Genomic DNA, 17,736 nt, shown 5'->3' on the forward strand with positions numbered 1-17,736 from the left:
ACTTGACAAAGGCTGCATCAGCTTTAAAAGCTTTTGGTAACTTCAAGCGTCTTTAAATCACGAAGTTGCGTCCATACCTAGTCTCGTCCATATGCCTAATACAGTTAGAACCGAGACTCGTCCGACCAGGAAGCGTGCTTCTAGCTGTCAATGTTCCAATGTCTGTGTTGGCGGGCCTATACGATGCGTAAAATTTCGCGTCGTTCAGTTAACGCTGGTAGATGAGCAGATGATGCTCCAGTACTGAATTCTGCAACAATTTGAGAGAGAGTTTCTTGTCTGTCTTGTCTAATGATTCACGTCAGCAATATTTGGTTTCATGCATTCACAGTACACTCGAGAACTAAACTATACTAAACTAAACTTAGTGGGGCAACATTCCATGGGGACCAAGGTAGATGTTCCGGATAGTTGGTCAACCAAACGCGGAACCCCCAGCGTTTAGTTTCCATACACGCTTGATACTCATTTCATCGACCCACTGAAGGTACAAAAGGCTGAGTCGACTGTGCCAAAACCGGGAATAGAACCCTGCGACGTGGAAGAGAGAAGCGCCCCCATTAAGATACTGTGCGTCCTATTTGATAATTACTCGTGGGGGGGAAAACCGGAATTTTATCAAAATCTTAGACATGCTATGGTCCATTGCTTTCCCGCCTACTACACATCGTGTCAAACTCGCTTAAAATACGATTACCTGCCATTGTAGCAAATTCTCCCAATCTGAAAACTTTTCCAGACACTTGTCTCATAGGAACTGTTGATCACGCCACATAAATATGATTGGTTCCGTACCTCTTTTACGTGAATAGACATTCGTATATCAGTTACTCTATTCCTTCAGTACATATAGTCGGGCGTGCTCGGAAATTTTGGGGCCCGTCACAAATGGCCGTTACGAGTCCCCTCCATATTGTATATCCCTTCATCCCTACATATACTTCAATCCTCATTTTAAAAATCTTGGGCCCCCTTCACGCTCTGGCCCCAGCCCAACAGTTGTACTTGAACCAAATAATACATGGAGGTCCACAACTTCAAAGGGCAATAACTCATTTTGAACTCAGCTGCAGATACGACTTTTGCGCTTAGCACGGTATTATACAACTTGGGTATAGAAAGGTTTGACAATAGATACGATAAAAAAAACCAAAATCTTCGAGGTGGTTGTGTGTGAAAGTAACCATAAATGTATCTTAAACTTCTTTAACAAAATCATTTCTGTATCTTCACTTTCATTTCTGTATTATCGGAAATGAGATAAAAGAACCATATGCAGCTAGTCAATAATATCTAATTATTAAATTTAAATACAGTAAATTAGCAGACCTGTTTGCCAAACTATCTCAAACATTAGCAATTAAAACGAAAACAAACCTGCTTTCTAAATAAATGAAGTCCAAATCAATACGTGATTTCTTAAAAGCGAAAAGCAACATGCAAACGACGCATTTCCAAGAACTTTCTCCTCTTATTACCGAATAACGAATGATACATACCTTCAAAAACAACTTTCAGTTGCTTCAAAACAATTGTGAAACTTTGTTCAAATGAGAAATTCACGGTATCGTTATCGATTGCTTTCTCCATTCTATGCCGTCATTTACCGTTTGACCGTTAGTTTCTCATTTTTTTGACGATGATACATTTATCATCGCCTTTCGCTGTCATATTTAACGGGAAATAAATTACACGGTTCTAGATTTCCTCTCCAGTTTGAGACTGAACAATTCTATTGGCAATGTTCGGAATAATTGATTCCATTTTTATCTAATGGAAGAGAGAAAGTACATTAATTGAGTACACTTCAAAAAGTATCGGAAAAAAAAACTATTATGCATTTTTAATCGGTAATGATCGCGTAAGGATTTCTAAAATGTTAAGAATTTCATTAAAGTCTTAAATACACTATTTGTCATTAAAGTTGTTACACCAGAAAGGCGACGTGCTGCACACTTGAAATTTACACGATAAAAAGATGATGCTAAGATGTTCAAATGATTATATTTTCAATGCATTCATGTAAAATAGGCAGCGTAGACGTAAACTTCAATGCGTTTAATTATATTGAGTAGCAGGTTTCTCGAGCATAAAATGCATTTGAGCATTGTTTACGAGGGGTAGAGTTGCTGCAATGCCTCGTGCATGAAGAACTAATGTTTACCAGTGCGTTTTTGACTCTTAAAGAGGTTGAATCGTGGTCCAGGAACTGTGGTTTATTGTATCACAGAATTGCTGCTGCCATCGCTCGAGATCCTATGACTGTCTGATGAATATGGAATCGGCGGGCTCAGGAGGGTCATAAGAAATGCCATGTACCTCAGACGTCCGCTGTTACTAATAACGGAGATGACGGACATTTTACCAGTGGGATCTTAATGGATGTTACAGCCATGTCGCAAGCCTTAAGTTCAGAAATGGGGTCATTTACAAAAATACAAGTGTCTGCGAAAACATTTCTACAGTATTGTTTTTTGTGCCTGCAAACTTTAACATGTAAATTCATGGAAACATCTGATGTTATCTAGATCAATATAGCTTTATGTTTGCATTCTATTTTTTAATAAAATAACAGTGTTTTAAAGTTATAGCTATTTAATTAACACAGTAACTAATATAAGTTAGTAAAAAGTGCACTGGTTGAATTGAAATGGGGCTACTTGAACCCAGCTTTCAAACAACTATACACTACTAAATTGTCAAGTAAGGTTTGTAATCTTTCAAAATAAAGAGGTTAGTTGCTATTTATACCCGTTTTTTTTTTTTTTTTTTTTTTTTTTTTTTTTTTTTTTTTTTTTTTGCAGATCTGGGGATAAAAAGGGTCTGAAAGTAAAAGAAAACCCCTTGAAGAAGGAAATAATGCGGATTTTTAAGAGGAAAAATTACAATTGTGTCCAGATTCAATTAATTCCTCCTAATTCTTAGAGAGTGGCATCAGCCCTTATCAACTCTAAAAAAGAAATTAAAAGATCGTTCACAAAACAAGCCTGAGCATCCTGTAGTATTTTGTAGCTAGGAAGAGCAGGTGTTAAATAATATCAGAGAAAAAAAACACCCAAGCCATTAAATTGAGGGGTTTTCATTCTTTCTAATGTTTAAATAATGAGCATTTCAATTGGTTTTAGCTGTAGGTAGATTATGTTTATGTTTGTGAAATTATGTTTGCCTAAAAATGTTTTTTTGTATACGGTTGATTTATATTAATTTATATAAATAATTTCCAATTTTAATAAATAGTTTGCTCACTAGAATGTACGTTTTGAGTTTATTATTCAAAATCATTGGTCCTTCTTGATGCCACCACCTGTTTTACAACTTTTTCTAATGGATTTGTTGAAAGGGACCAAGTGACCCCAGTGCGGGGCTACGGGAACCAAATTTTTAAAAATGGAAAAAAAATATATATATAAAGATTTAAAAATTGTTCAAGAAAGCCTTAAGCTGGTAGCAGAACGTCTGAAAAGTAGTAAAATCAAGGTTATCAGTTCACATTATAAGTTTACCAAAGCATTCAGTGTAAAACTCGCAAAAGTATGAAATTTCGGGTCCAAGTAGCCTCACTTTGCGGTACTCAATCTATTTCATTAAACGCATTATAGGTGGCAGGTGGCTCGACCGCCGAAAACGAAGAAAAAAGTCAGGAATCTCAAACAAACTTTCTCCTTCAGTCACGGCAAAATCTAAGTGTGCCCTCATTTGTTTGTGCCCAGAAAAAAGTCCAAATTCACACAAAACCTCCCGCTACATTCGCACAAGTCAAAAGAAGGATTTCAACTACTCTTTGATATCTTATACAAAAAAAAGAAAAGAAAAGAAAAAGAGCAATAGGACTATATTCATGGCCACAGGTGACACCTTTTATAGCTACTTAGAAAGGAGTGCCATATTGAGGCTTGTGCCCGTTTTTAAACTTTTGTTTTAATTACTGCACGTTATAAGTTTTAAACAGAAACTTCTCGAATAAGATCATTAACCATACATTTTTTTTTTTTTTTTTTTTTGCAATACAGCAGGCTCATACACAACTCTTCCTGGCTAAAATAAACAATCTAAAGCACGGAACTAAAAGTAAGACATAATTTCTCTAGCTTTCAAATTGCGGGAAGAAACAGATAAACCATGATGCCCTGGGCACTTAAAGAATGTCAGCAAGATTATTAACTAAAAAATGCTTCAGAAATGGTGCAAAGCAACGAAAGCATTGTATCAAATAAAAAGGTGGGACAACAATTTTGGAGAAAGTGTAAAAGGACTTATGATTTATCAATGATGAGAATTATTTCCATACTGGTACTCAAAACATTGTTTACCCAAGCTGCGTTTCATAGCTGTCAGAAAACAGTGAAGTATTTCTTTTTTGGTAGCATTAACTATAGTGTAAACTGCTTGGAGCAATCATAAATCTACAATTTTACTTCCTTTTCAAATACTAATTAATACTTTTTAAGCGGTCTTCCTTTTTTAATTCAAGTTGAGTCTCTGATTTAACAATTTTGTCCTGAAGGCAAAGTCTGTAAACAGCGATTTCATGAGAAATGAAAGGAGAAACTTACCTAACATAAACAGAACCATCCTCCAGGCTTGTAGCAATTAAATATTTTCTACAAAGAAATTTATTCTCAATTCATTTATTCTCAGTATCGATTAAAGTTAGCAAATAATTATGTATTACAATACCTTTTAAAAAACTAGAATAGAAATATTTTGCATTTAGATACATATGTTCTGCATACGACGCAACATAAATGAGCTTTCTTGCGAAGGATAAGTAATTAAAAACTTGTTTCATATACAAAAAAAAAACTTGATCCTTTTCTTTTAATTTTTTAGTCATTACTTTTATTATAATTAGAGAAACTAAAGAAAAAGGATCGTAATTATCTAAACAAAAGGGAACAAAACAATTATGTTATGTTAATATTTCTTATTATGTGTCTTAAGTTTAGAAATATTCTTGGAAAAGCTTGTTTCAAATGCCTAAGATAAAATTAGCGGCATTTGAAACAGCAGTTAAAAATGTGTTTTTTTTTTTTTCCATCTTTTTTTTTTTTTTTCTTTGTCATCTCCATGCTTCAAATAAATGATTATTATGACGTAACAATTTGTTAATGGTTCGTAGTTTAATGTTCATATTTTTTTTTATTCAGACTTAAATATTAATGCTTATCCTGCTTACAAGCATCTAAAAGAGGTATAGGATATTGTTTGTAAGATTTGTTCTAATAAATTACCTATCAATTGTGAATTATTGCTCTTAGTATTAAACTAAAATTGTATAATAAATGTAAATCAAGGTTTGCATGTTTTTTTAAATTCAGTATTTTATCTTTGTAAAAGTTAAACTTTTTTTTCTTTGACTAAATCAACCTGAAACTAGTTTGAAATAAATGCAAGCTGTTTTGGTTTCAGCAAATATAGGGTAATGTGAGGGAAAGCAGGCTAATGGGGTAAAGTAGGGATGGTGTGGATAACTAGTTGTTTTAAATGCACCACTGAGATAAAACAGTCTAACACAATTAAATTGCTCTGCTTCATGCTTAACAGATACGAATCCAATGTATGTAAAATGTATCAAAAGTTTCATAAAAATTAATCTGTCAGACACTTTTGCTTTCAAAAAAAAAAAATAGCTTCATTTTACCACCATCTTCCTCCATCAGACTCTTATTTAAAAAAAATTTCGTTTTAAGTTAGATTTACAGTCTTTCAGAAATGCATTGTACACTGTCAAAAATGAAACGCTCAATTTTGACGATTCGGCAATCCTCGAGCACTATTTCGTTATTTTCGACGATCCTTTCGTCACCAAATCATGTGATATTTGACAAAACCAGAAATCTCAAATTTTTCACGAAATTATTTCGTCCCGATTTCGTCACATTGCAGTGCATTCTGGGAGTTTTCGTTTCAATCTTGTACTTGCTCGTTAAATTATCTTATCTCAATTATTCTAAAGGATTCATAAAAAAGGTTAGTATTTATTGAAATTTGTATGTGCAATGTGCCTTCTTTTATGTATTGTTACATTTTTGTATAGTGTTGTGTTTATAGCTGTATTTAAAACACATTAAAATTGAAAACGAACGGTTCGATTAGGTTTAGAATTCTGTGTGTTAACTTTGAGTCACCCCCACGTTAGGCTTAGCTAGCGTTGTTTTTTTTATTTAAAAGAAAATGTTGGTTCGTTGACATTTGTTTCCAAAAGCGTACTTCCTTGATTTCGTTAAAAAAATTACAAACATGACTAAAGAGTTTGTACGAATTTAAACTTACAAAAAAAAAAACCTCCACCGTAGCTTAACTAACACAGATGATAAACACTGCGCTTTTATAAAAGGTATAGAACTTTGAAGCTTTTAATTTCAACATGGAATATATTACATGGTTATGTGTTTTCATTCTTCTCCATGAATTTTACAAAAATAATTCTGTTAAACGAAGTGTATTTTTTAGTTTAATAGTTCAAATTTGTTTCATTCTGCATTTTTATTTTCTTAAACAAATACTATATACCAATCCCCCAATATGCTTACCAGCTTACCCCACGTTGTTTATATAATCTCTTTCCCTGCGGCAGATGTTTCTAGCAATAAGTGCTTATGTTCATTATTTGTGAAGCCTTTTTTTTACTTGCATAAAACATGAAGTAAAGTAAATATTAATTTAATAAAATCATTTTAAGATAGAAAAAATATTATTTTCCATAAAGAAGTCTTTGTGCTTTATATTTCAGCAGAATATTTTCAATATTTTTTCAATTTTTTCGCAAATTAAAATAAATTATTGAAGTGAAGTTTTAATGTTTAACCTCGATTTAAAAAGAAAAAAAGAAAAGATAGTATAGCATGTTAAAAATTGTAATAACAATAATAAGCATTTTTTGTTGTTTATCTTCCCACTTCATGCACTAAATTTATAAATTTTTCTATGTCAATTTGTGTTACATGATTTGTCATAATTATGAATTTTTCCATTATACATAGTTTCTACAGCTAAAATAAATGCAGCATTAATTTTATTGCCATATTTGCCGCCTCAAGATATTGTCAACAAAAAGTGAGAAATCCCGGTCTACATTAAATCAGACTAAGAAGCATTTTATAGATGAACTTCCAATAAATCCACATCTTTCAGTTGGAGTTGTGGTTTTGCTGCAAAATTTACCCGAACTTCAATTGAAAAATTGAAAGGATAATGAAAATATATGAAAAATTAAAAGGATAATGAAAATATATGTTAGGCTTTATATATGTAACAAGCTTTGCTCACCACACTAGTCCCTATTTTCATTATATACCTTTGAAAAAAAATCCATTGATATCAGTCAATTAGTTCTCAAGACACAAACAAACAAGAAAATGCACTTTGTTATTGGGTTTCCCCTATCTTTGGCAGCTCTTCTCCCTTGGCGTTTTTTTTTTATTTACTGCGTGAAAATTGCATATTTTGAAAATCAAACATGCTTAGTTAAAAGGTGATACTGCCTTCGTCTCCGTCCCAAACTAGTAAGTAGAGCTACGTTTGAATATTTTTGTACTAGTGATTGATTTTGATGATTTTATGATTTTGTTCGAATATTTTTTAAAGATTTCAAGGTACTATACTATCAATTAACAACTTTACTTGGCAAGCATTCTCTCTTAAAATCATTACCAGCTGAGTTAAAAAAATCCGAAGTACAAACGCCCTTAAGCTACGCCCCATTTTGTAAGTACAACTCTACCCGCAGTATAGCAGAAAAATCATTTTTTTTTCTACTAAATCCCTATCCATCAGCTAGAAAGTAGCTTTATGTAATTACTAGTTAACTTAAGAAATGGAGCGTGGCTTCGAGTGTTGGAGCCCTGGGTTTTTGACTCGAACTTGATAGTAGTTTAAGGAGGTAAAGCTCTGTAAGTAAATGTTGTTTATTGATAACATAGCACAATAAAATCTCTGAAAAAAGTGCAAATAAAATCATAATCACCAGTTTCAGTACTGCTTAATTCATAAGTACTTTATTGGAACTAATTTGGGTAGGGGGGGAGGGTACTTCAGAAAACATTCGTGAAGAAAACGGAACACGAAAATCGGAAAAAAAAAACAGTGTATTTTGGCTATCGGTTAAAATAAAAAATAAATAAAAAAAATAATCACAGATCAACAATTTTCGCACTTTTGATTTTTTTTATAGCTCAAAAAAATGAAAATTCACGACTTGATGCGCAAAAGAATTAACTCGTTTAATGGCTAAATAATGCTGATTCTCGATAAATTGAAGAAACTCTAATTCTAGAATATTATTCAGAAATTAATTTCAGAAACTAACTGAGAGTCTAGCTGCCTAAATAAAAATTTTGTTCATCCGCTGTAAAAATAACTCATTCTTGCAATCTGCTTGAAAAAAAGCTGTCAGCATCGAAATAATCATATATTTTGAAAAATATGAAAATTAAATCGGATGCTTTTCAAAGTCACAAGCGAATCGTAGCTTTTTAACTTAAGGAAAAAAAAAACTCAGATTTTGAAAGAAATCGTGAAAACATGTTTTATTTCAGAAATAAACTGCTGAATTTAATCGTAAAATTTTCCTCGAAATAGAAGAAAGATCCATGTGCATGAGGGCATACACCCATGGACTTAAACCTTTACTTATTATGTATATATTCCCTTTTTAAAACTTTTTTAGGATGGATCCAACATCACGAAGATAATCGGAACAAGGACAGGCGAAGACTTTTTCATAATTATAACAATATTCTAAATGTTCGTATATTATACATTGATTTCATGTTACACATGTTTGGAAATAAAAATAAAAACTTAGGGGTAAAAAGCAAAGGTATATTTTTTATAATCATTTAACAAACATTACACTAAATTAATTTTACCAAAATATTTGTTTCACATCTGCATTTTTTTAAGATTTATATTTTCAAATACCTTTTTGCAATTTTGGCAGAGAATTGTTTTCAAAGTATGAAGTATGAATTGCATGCAATAATAAAGTTCCTGTATTAAACATAAATTTGGCCAAATAAACATTCTCCATACAAGCAAAATTAATAAAACAAATAATTAATTGAAAAAAGAAAAAGGTAAGCTTTTTCTTAAAATTATCTAATTTTATTTTTTGTATCTAATTTTAGAACAAATATGTACTAACTTAAAGTTGTCATTTTATTGTACTTTTTCTTTGAAATTTGTGGTATACGTTGGATACAATTCTTTTTTTTTTCTGGAATTTTTTTCATGCGATGCAATGAAGAAGAAACTTCTCAGCAATTTTCTCCCGAGCATATAACGATCTAACTGTGCATAGAAGTGGAACATGATTTTTTTTTTTCCAGAACCCAATGTCTGCTGAGGAAGTAGCACTTTTATATTCGAAGTAGGAGCAGGGCGATGTAGGAATTTATCCATCGTGATGCATCGCCATCCTTACATCGCGATGTAGTGATGTAGTTCAAACAGTTTGAACTATTCTTTCCGCTTGCACCACCCTCCCCAATTAGGGGAGTTTTCCTTACAAAAATCCAGGCTTTTGTCAGATCTTTTTCTAATTCGGCACATAGGTTCTTTAATCACATGGGGTAGTACCCCATATGAATACTACCCCATCCATGGGAAACTATCCTATGTGGATTTCCAGCATCAAAGGATATCTGAGCCGAATCTGGAAAAGAGCCGACGAAAACTGGATTTTTATGAGGAAAACTCCTATAGGGTTTGCCACACATAGCGGGACGAAAACTACACTATGAGAATTCCGAAACATCAAAAGACAAATGTACCAAATTTGGAACAGATCAGACAAAAACTGGGTTCTTATAAGACCTCCCCCCCCACACACACACTTGGTTTCCCACTCCATAGCGGGACGAAAACTGGAATTCCCGAGTGTCAAAGGACATCTGTGACAGCTTTGGAAAAGACATGATAAAACTGGTTTTTTGTAAGAAAACCCCTCATTTGGTGGTTGTCCCCCATAGCGGGGCGAAAACTACCCTATGAGAATTCCTGAGCATCAATGAACGAACCTCTATGCCAAATTTTGGAAAGATCCGAAAAAAAAAATGAATTTTTTTTCAAGGAAAACCCCCATCGGGGTTGCCCCCCCCCCCCACCCATACAGTGACGAAAGCTAACCTCCTTGAATTCCTGAGCATCAAACCTCTATGGCAAATTTAGAAAAGATCGGACAAAAACTTTTTTTTATATAAGGAGAACCCCCAATGCGGGGTTGCTCCCCCCCCCCATCATGGAGGGATGAAAACTACCATGTGTGAATTCCCGAGCATCAGAGGACCTCTGTTCTAAATTTGGAAAAGATATGATAAAAACTGTTTTTTTTTTACAAGAACCCTTCCCGTATGGGGGTTGCCCCCCCATAGGGGAAAGAAAACCACCCTATGAGAATTCCTGAGCATCAAATAACGAAACTCTACCAAATTCGGAAATATCCAACAAAAACTGGATTTTTTGCAGGAAAACTACTATAGGGGTTGCCCCCCCCCCCATAGAAGGCCGAAAACTACCCTGCGTGAATCCCCGTGCATCAAAGAGCCTATGTGTCAAATTTTGGAAAGATCCGACAAAAATTGGATTTTTTCCAGAAACCTCCCTCTCCCCCCCCCTTATAAAGTGATGAAAACTACCCTGCGTGATTCTTGAGCATCTAAGAACCTCTGTGGTAAATTTAAAAAAGATGGGACAAAAACTTTTTAATACGGAAAACCCCCAATGCGGGGTTGTCTGTCCCCCCCCCCCCGCCCCCCCCCATAGAGGGACATAAACGACCTTGTGTGAATTCCCGAGTCTCCAATAACGAACTTCTGTGCCAAATTTGGAAAATATCCGACAAAAATTAGATTGTTTGAAGGAAAACCCCCATTTTGGGGGGTTTAATTAGGTACCATGGGGAGTTTAATCTGCAATGATTTGTTTTACCTTTTTTAAAGAAGTTGTTTGTTTGCATTTTTACATAAATAAAAATTTGCTTGACATATTTTATGTGCCTCTTTTTTTAACAATTGCTTGTCTTTTTTTTTTTGATGGGGGGGGGGGGTAGCTGCATGCCCGTTGTTTCGATTTTTTCCCAAATATGACAAAAAGTCTGTACTCAATTAAAATTTTACAGAAAACGAACTAAAACAACGGCCAGTCATGTGTAAAAACATGAATGTTCAAAAATCAAGACAGGAGGGGGGGGGGTCAATTGACCCCCTGACCCCGTAAATGACCGGCCTGTGAAAGTGACTATACGCAATAAAGTGGGAAACTACGGTGGTAAGATTCTGAAGTTAGGATTTGATCACACGCACGCAAATCTTATAAAATACAGTCGAACCTCGTTATAACGAACTTAAAGGGACCATTAAAACCGATTATTATAAAACGTGGTTCGCTTTATCCAAAAAAAAAAATAAACAATAAGACAAGGATTGCAAAAAAGTTCATTTCAGCAGTTATTTGTTTTAAGCGTGTTCGAATTAACGAGGTTCGACTGTATTCTCAAAAAAAAAAAAAAAAACTAATGTGCTCAAAAAGAAAAAAAAGGAAATAAATTTTCTTAAAAATTTACGAAATTAACGTCCTCATATATGACGAAATTAGTTTGACGAAACTAATGCTCTCAAAACTACGAAAATGATTGTTAATTTGACGAAACTAGAATGAAAAAATATTTCGTTACATTTGACGAAATTCGCATCTTCAAACCACTAACAAAAGCAGTTTCTTCAATTTGACGAAATGTTCGCTCGGAGCATATCCCTGGAAGTGGTTTCGTCAAAAACGAAGAAAATTTCGTCAAATTTGAAAGTCCATTTCTGAGAGTGTATTTATTTGCAGTTTTAATAACCTTTTAAATAATGCTTCTTTTAATTTCAGTTCGCCGAATTTAATTTTTCGTTAGTGAATATTGTGAATATATTTTTCATTACCGTTCGGAACATATCTGAACGCACTGTAAGCCGAATTTTACTGCCCTTTTTAAAAAGTATTGTTAAATATTGAATCGTCAAAAACCTTTTAAAAAAATAACTTCGTTAATTGAAAAACACACACAAAAAAGTTTCTTGTCTAGTGTGTGTTTCGGAACCAAATTTAAATTTTTTCCTGATTTCCCCGAAGAAGGTAGTGCTTTTCAAAATATATATATTCCACTATTGATGATGAAAATGATTTAAAAACTCGTTCAAGGATTATGAGCCAACTGATATGCTGCTGGTGCTATAAGAACAATACTCGAAATCATATTCCGTAGTGAATTTTATTGGGGTTGAATTCCATTGAACAGATTAGACAAATTAAAGTTGTGCTATAAAATCATTAGGATATCGTCTTTAATTAAGAAACCTGAAGAGAAGTCCAGAGAAGTACCCTATTGAAGAAATTCTCCCAATTACCTGTTTTGTCTTGTTAAAAATAGTCTTTCTGGAGGAGATATTTAAAGTAGTTTAAGTGTGAAATGGTCAGTTTTTATGCCTCTAGTTAAAGTCCCTGCAGTTCCGCAAAAAAACATCGCAGAAGCCAGTTGGTTGATTTTGTTTATAGTGTTGAATTTATTAATTTTTTCCAGTTCCAGCGGGTATGCCGATCAACATTAATTTACGTTCCTAGTTGTTATGTACCAATCATATTTTAATAGAATTTTTCGTTGATTCTCTGCGGCGGCGGCAAACAAAAGTTCCCTATTGAGTGTTCACTTCATTCTCAAATTTTGCCTTTAATTTTTATATCGCATGACATTAAACGACAATCATAGTATTTCTGCTGACGCTCTCCTTGCAATACGAGTATGTCGCCAAACACATCTTTTTTAAATGTTTGCCATTAAGCAATAAAGTTTAAAAGTTGATATTAAAGTTAAAATACTTGGGGGGGGGGGTAAACAATTATCTGAGTTTAGGAGCGGAGTCAGAAGGTTACTGTCTGACCACGGATTGTATGGTAAGACAAACATCCGTTTTACAGTCAGAAATGGATGAATCCATTATTTTTTAGCGATGTCAGCTTTTGCAGAAGCAATCTCATTCAAATGAGCGGAATACGTGCATCAAATTTTTACTTTTCCCCCTCATTCAAGTAGATTCGTCTTATCTGGATATTTGAAAATTCCATACAATCCGTGGTTGGACAGTACATGCATAAACTAAGGTTAGTTTCCAAGATATGTCGCCGTCTATAACACCAAGTTCTTTATATGCTGCTTTATATGTTGGCAGGATCTTTAACTGTTAATCGACTTTTTAAATATGTTGGACCACGAAAATATTCCAAATGAATTCATACGTGACCGAATTCAGATTAGCTATTAGAATAAATATTGTATATTCTACGAAGAGGTGAGTCTTTTTCAAGCTCGGGATGCGTTTTAACCTGTTGTACTTGCTTTCATCGGTAAACTTGCATTTTTTATATGCCTCCATTTTCCTTCTTTTTTTTTTTTTTTTTTTTTTCTTTTTTTGCAATTTCCTACTGATAGGATATTTGTGAGCTATATTTGTTCCTTATATCGTTTTTAAATGCAGAAATACGGTCATCATGAGGAAAAGTTCCACAAATAATTTTTACTTATTTTTTCCTCCTTTGTCAAATTTTTTCCTATCCACTGTTTTTTGTTCGTTGTTGTTTTAACTCTTAACTTTGAAAGTACGGAATTTGTGTGCAATTACTCATTCAGTTAATAATTTTCTGAACTAAATGAACTTAATTAAATGCATGCAAAATTAAAACTTTGAGAAACACAGATTATTATTATTTATCTGCACTACTTGAATTCAAAAACTAATTTTCCCGAAGCGAATCGATGTTATATTTTCATTTAATAAAATTTTGAAGTGTAAACATTGTGTCACTCTAAACGGTTTTCAATGTCCTAGGCTATTAGAATGCTACAAACCCGATCTTCTGAAGCCTCAAATACGTGAAAACGTTTTGGTGGTATTCTTGCTGGCATCGCGATATTTCTGTCTTTCACATGTGCCCATCCGTCAGCCTTCAGTTTAAAGGAAAACCGTTAATTTTTCTGTCATTGCGGATGCAGAGCAATCGGGGTTCGTTATTACGTATATAAGAACAAAACATTACGAAGCATAAACTAATAGCGAAAATAACTTATTACTTTTAAAAAATAGTATTAAGACATATATGCATAATTTATAGCCTATGTCACTCAGTAAGAATGCACCTTTCACATCGTGAAGGATTTTTTTAAATAGGTGCACTGGTTCTGGAGATTACCTCGAACATGTAAACACACAAAAATCCTCTCTCTCTCTTTATAATACAGTAAAACCTGTGTAAGTTGACAACTTGCGGTGCACTACTTTTGCGGTCAACTTAAACAGGTGCTCAACTTACAGAGGTTAAATTATATGATATTGATCTAATTTTGTGCCAGAAAATAGCAGTCAACTTAGACAGGTGGTCAACTTACAAGGGTGGTCAACTTTACAGGTTTTATATTAGGTATAGATAAGGAATGTTATGACTAACCCTTCGCCTTCCGGACGTTAATACTCGTTACCCTATTGCCTGACGCGAAGTTGCAAATAGTCTAAATCTTCTTAGAACTATCAAAGGTGCACACCATTGTGGAGAAAAAATCCAAGTAGGGTAACAGCACCTGTAACAGACAGTCATAAGTTTGGATTTAAATATTAAGAATTTTAGGCGGGTAAAACTGATGTTGCTGTGGCTCATGAATACGGTGTAACCATCTAGTGTTATCAGAGTGAAATTTATGAGCCTGTTATACAATTACTGTATTTACAAGGCAGTGGTGGAAGGTTATAAACCGCTACTACGAGGTCAGCTGGTGTTTTATGTTCATTTGAATTTAATAAGGCTTTAGTTCTAAAAATAAAGAACATTTCCACCTTTTGAGGAGAAAAGGGGAATTATGTCCATTACTCAGCCTTGTCTCATCCTATCTGGTACTGGGTATCATCAGAATTTTCAATGTCTGTTACTGGGGTGTTGGACCTTTTTTCGAAATTGAGCAAACAAAAATAGAATTAACTAATTCAGAGGATCCAGAAGAAGCCAAACGTTAGATGAGATGTAGTTGCATAAGAGAAAAATAATTTAAAAAGTCTAAATACATTAAAAGGCTCGGAAAACTGAGTTAGCCTGAAAGCGATGTCTTAGACATGTCTGTTACTTATGCCGTCATCCTAAAGATCGAAACAAAAAATAATTGTTAAAATCTGAAATAGTTTCTTTTTAATCAGTTTTTTTAAATTTATTTATTTATTTTTTAATTTTATTCTTTTGCATGGCAAAATTTTATAATCAACTTCCTTTTCTTTTGTATTCACCTCCCTCTCAGAAACGGGAAAACACTTCGAAGAGAATATTTTGTTTTCTTGAACCTCACTGACAAAAGTTTACCAATATCGATTAAATTGAGTTGTCCGTATCATTCTATGAAATGCTGTAAAATGTTAAATTTCATAAGTTTGAGCCCACTCTCAAGTATTTTGCCCAAAATAAAACGTTGAACATCACGAGTAATTGAAAAGGAAGTACACCTAAAACACTTATTGGTTTTATTTGAAAACAGTTCTTTGATGAATGCCTGCGAGATACAAATTCTAAGTATTTTCTGCTCTGATCTTTTAATTGAATTGAATTCGATTTACGAAATGTTAATGAAATATCCGTCAAAATTATACTTTCGGCAAAATTCCAACAGTTTATCCTAAAGATTACATTTTGTTTCACACGCAACTGAAATGACTCAACGATTTTCATGAAAGAAATAATTTCAACTAATTAATTGCAGATGCTAAGACAGAACAAAAGATCGAACTAAAAACAAAATATAATCTTCCGAAACAGCTAGCATTGCTCTTTCCACGTGAAACAAATGTGACCTAGCAATAGGTTGAATTATCATCGGATTTTCTGTGCGAAGATTACACACAGCTGAGACGGGATTTAAATACTGAAACATATTTCGCAATGAAGCAAAATAGGATTATGGAATTAAACTTAAATCAAATAAACAATGCACGTTGAAATGCTTCTTTGAAATCAAAAACCTTTTCCTGAAACAAATTAGATTTCAAAACTCTAAAGTTTAATCTAAATTTCCTGTCCTTTAGGATTTCTGGTGCTCCAAATCAACAAAATTTAATTAGAAATAATCTCTAAGTTCTAGAAGTTAATGAAACATAATACCAATGGGAGTCTCTGAAGAATTAAGCTGTCACAATTTCGCGAACAGTACTAAATACGTAAATTATTTACAGCGCTTCTGAAATGACTTCCAATAATTACCTCGTAGTGGTAATGAAAAGGAAATATTAAAGATTAAATGCATATTTAAAATGACAAATAAATGCAATTCACACAATATGAAATTAACTGATAAAAAATATTTTTGTGTGTAGTGTAAACAATGAGTGCTTTCATAAGAATTGCGATAATCATCATATACATTTTTTCTCAAAGGTGTCTTTTTGTGAGAACCCCTAAACTCCCTTAATACTTTATCAGGATTTAGAAGTATGGCATAGTTTTAAAGATATTTCCCCGCTTTCGGTGGAAAAAACACCAACAATCATATTTTGGTTGTTTTGATTTAAAAAAAAAAGAAAAAAGAAAACGATTTATTATGTTTGTTTTTTGTTAGTTGAATTTGAATGCACAACATCCCAAAACAGAAACAAATCAAGGGCAGACTAGGCCACTGGCCGATGCATTAATTTTAACATGGTAAATTGCAGTATAACTTTTCAAAATTAATGTAACCAAGTAGAAGATTGACTTCAATTTATTTTGTTGCTTTATTACGCATTGGTTTAGTACACAGGATGCTGAGCTGGATGCGCATTAGTTTAGTTGGTAAGAGCGTTCTGCTAATAACTTGAAGTTCATGGGGATCGATCCTGTCGTACGCCACAAAATGCAGTTTTTTTTTTTTATACTTCAGCTATGTTCTGGTCCAGATTTCCATGAGTATATAATCTTAACTCAGTGGAGGCAGGTTTCAAAGCTGCAGCATTGAAAACATATATCGCCGCCTCAGCATAGTTTAACATTATGAATCACATATATCGCCACCTCAGAGCAATCATAAGACATCTAATCCCAGAAACAAGAGTAAGATATCCTACTGTTGTTCTGAGGCAACGATATATTATTTCTCAAAAGTGTTTTCCTGCTGCCGAACGCAAATGCTTCGCTGAGATTATCTTGTCTATAATGTTAATAATTTTAAACATCGGTTTTTATAATATCTTTCCCTGAAGTACTTAAAAATACATAGTACAATTTTTTCCCCTACTAGAGGAGGAATATTTATTGTTCCTTCTTTTTTATTTTGACATTTTAATTTACATGGTTTTGAAAAATAACATTTTTAGAAGTAAACAATCACTTCTAAAATCCGAAAATGTATTTTATAAAATCTGTATAACATTTTTCATCCCGTTTGTTAACGTGTAGCAAGTGTATTGAAAAAAGAAAAAAAAATGATTAATATAATAAAACATAGCACCGGCACATCTTTTTTTCAAACGTGACAGCGTAAAACATGTTCAATGAAAATGTTACAGAATTACATTTTTTTAAATATGATTCTTATGTTGTGTGCGATTGCTCACATTCATGTAAATCTCTTAAATTCATGTGTACACGAAAATAAAGTACACAAAAAACAGATCATGAAAAATTAATGCAGTATAATAGTATCAATAAATGCTGTGGGCAAGTTAATAGCAGAATCCACAAAAGTAAAGTTCA

The sequence above is a fragment of the Uloborus diversus genome, chromosome 10 (genome assembly GCF_026930045.1).
Source record: "Uloborus diversus isolate 005 chromosome 10, Udiv.v.3.1, whole genome shotgun sequence".
Taxonomy (NCBI): Eukaryota; Metazoa; Arthropoda; class Arachnida; order Araneae; family Uloboridae; genus Uloborus; species Uloborus diversus.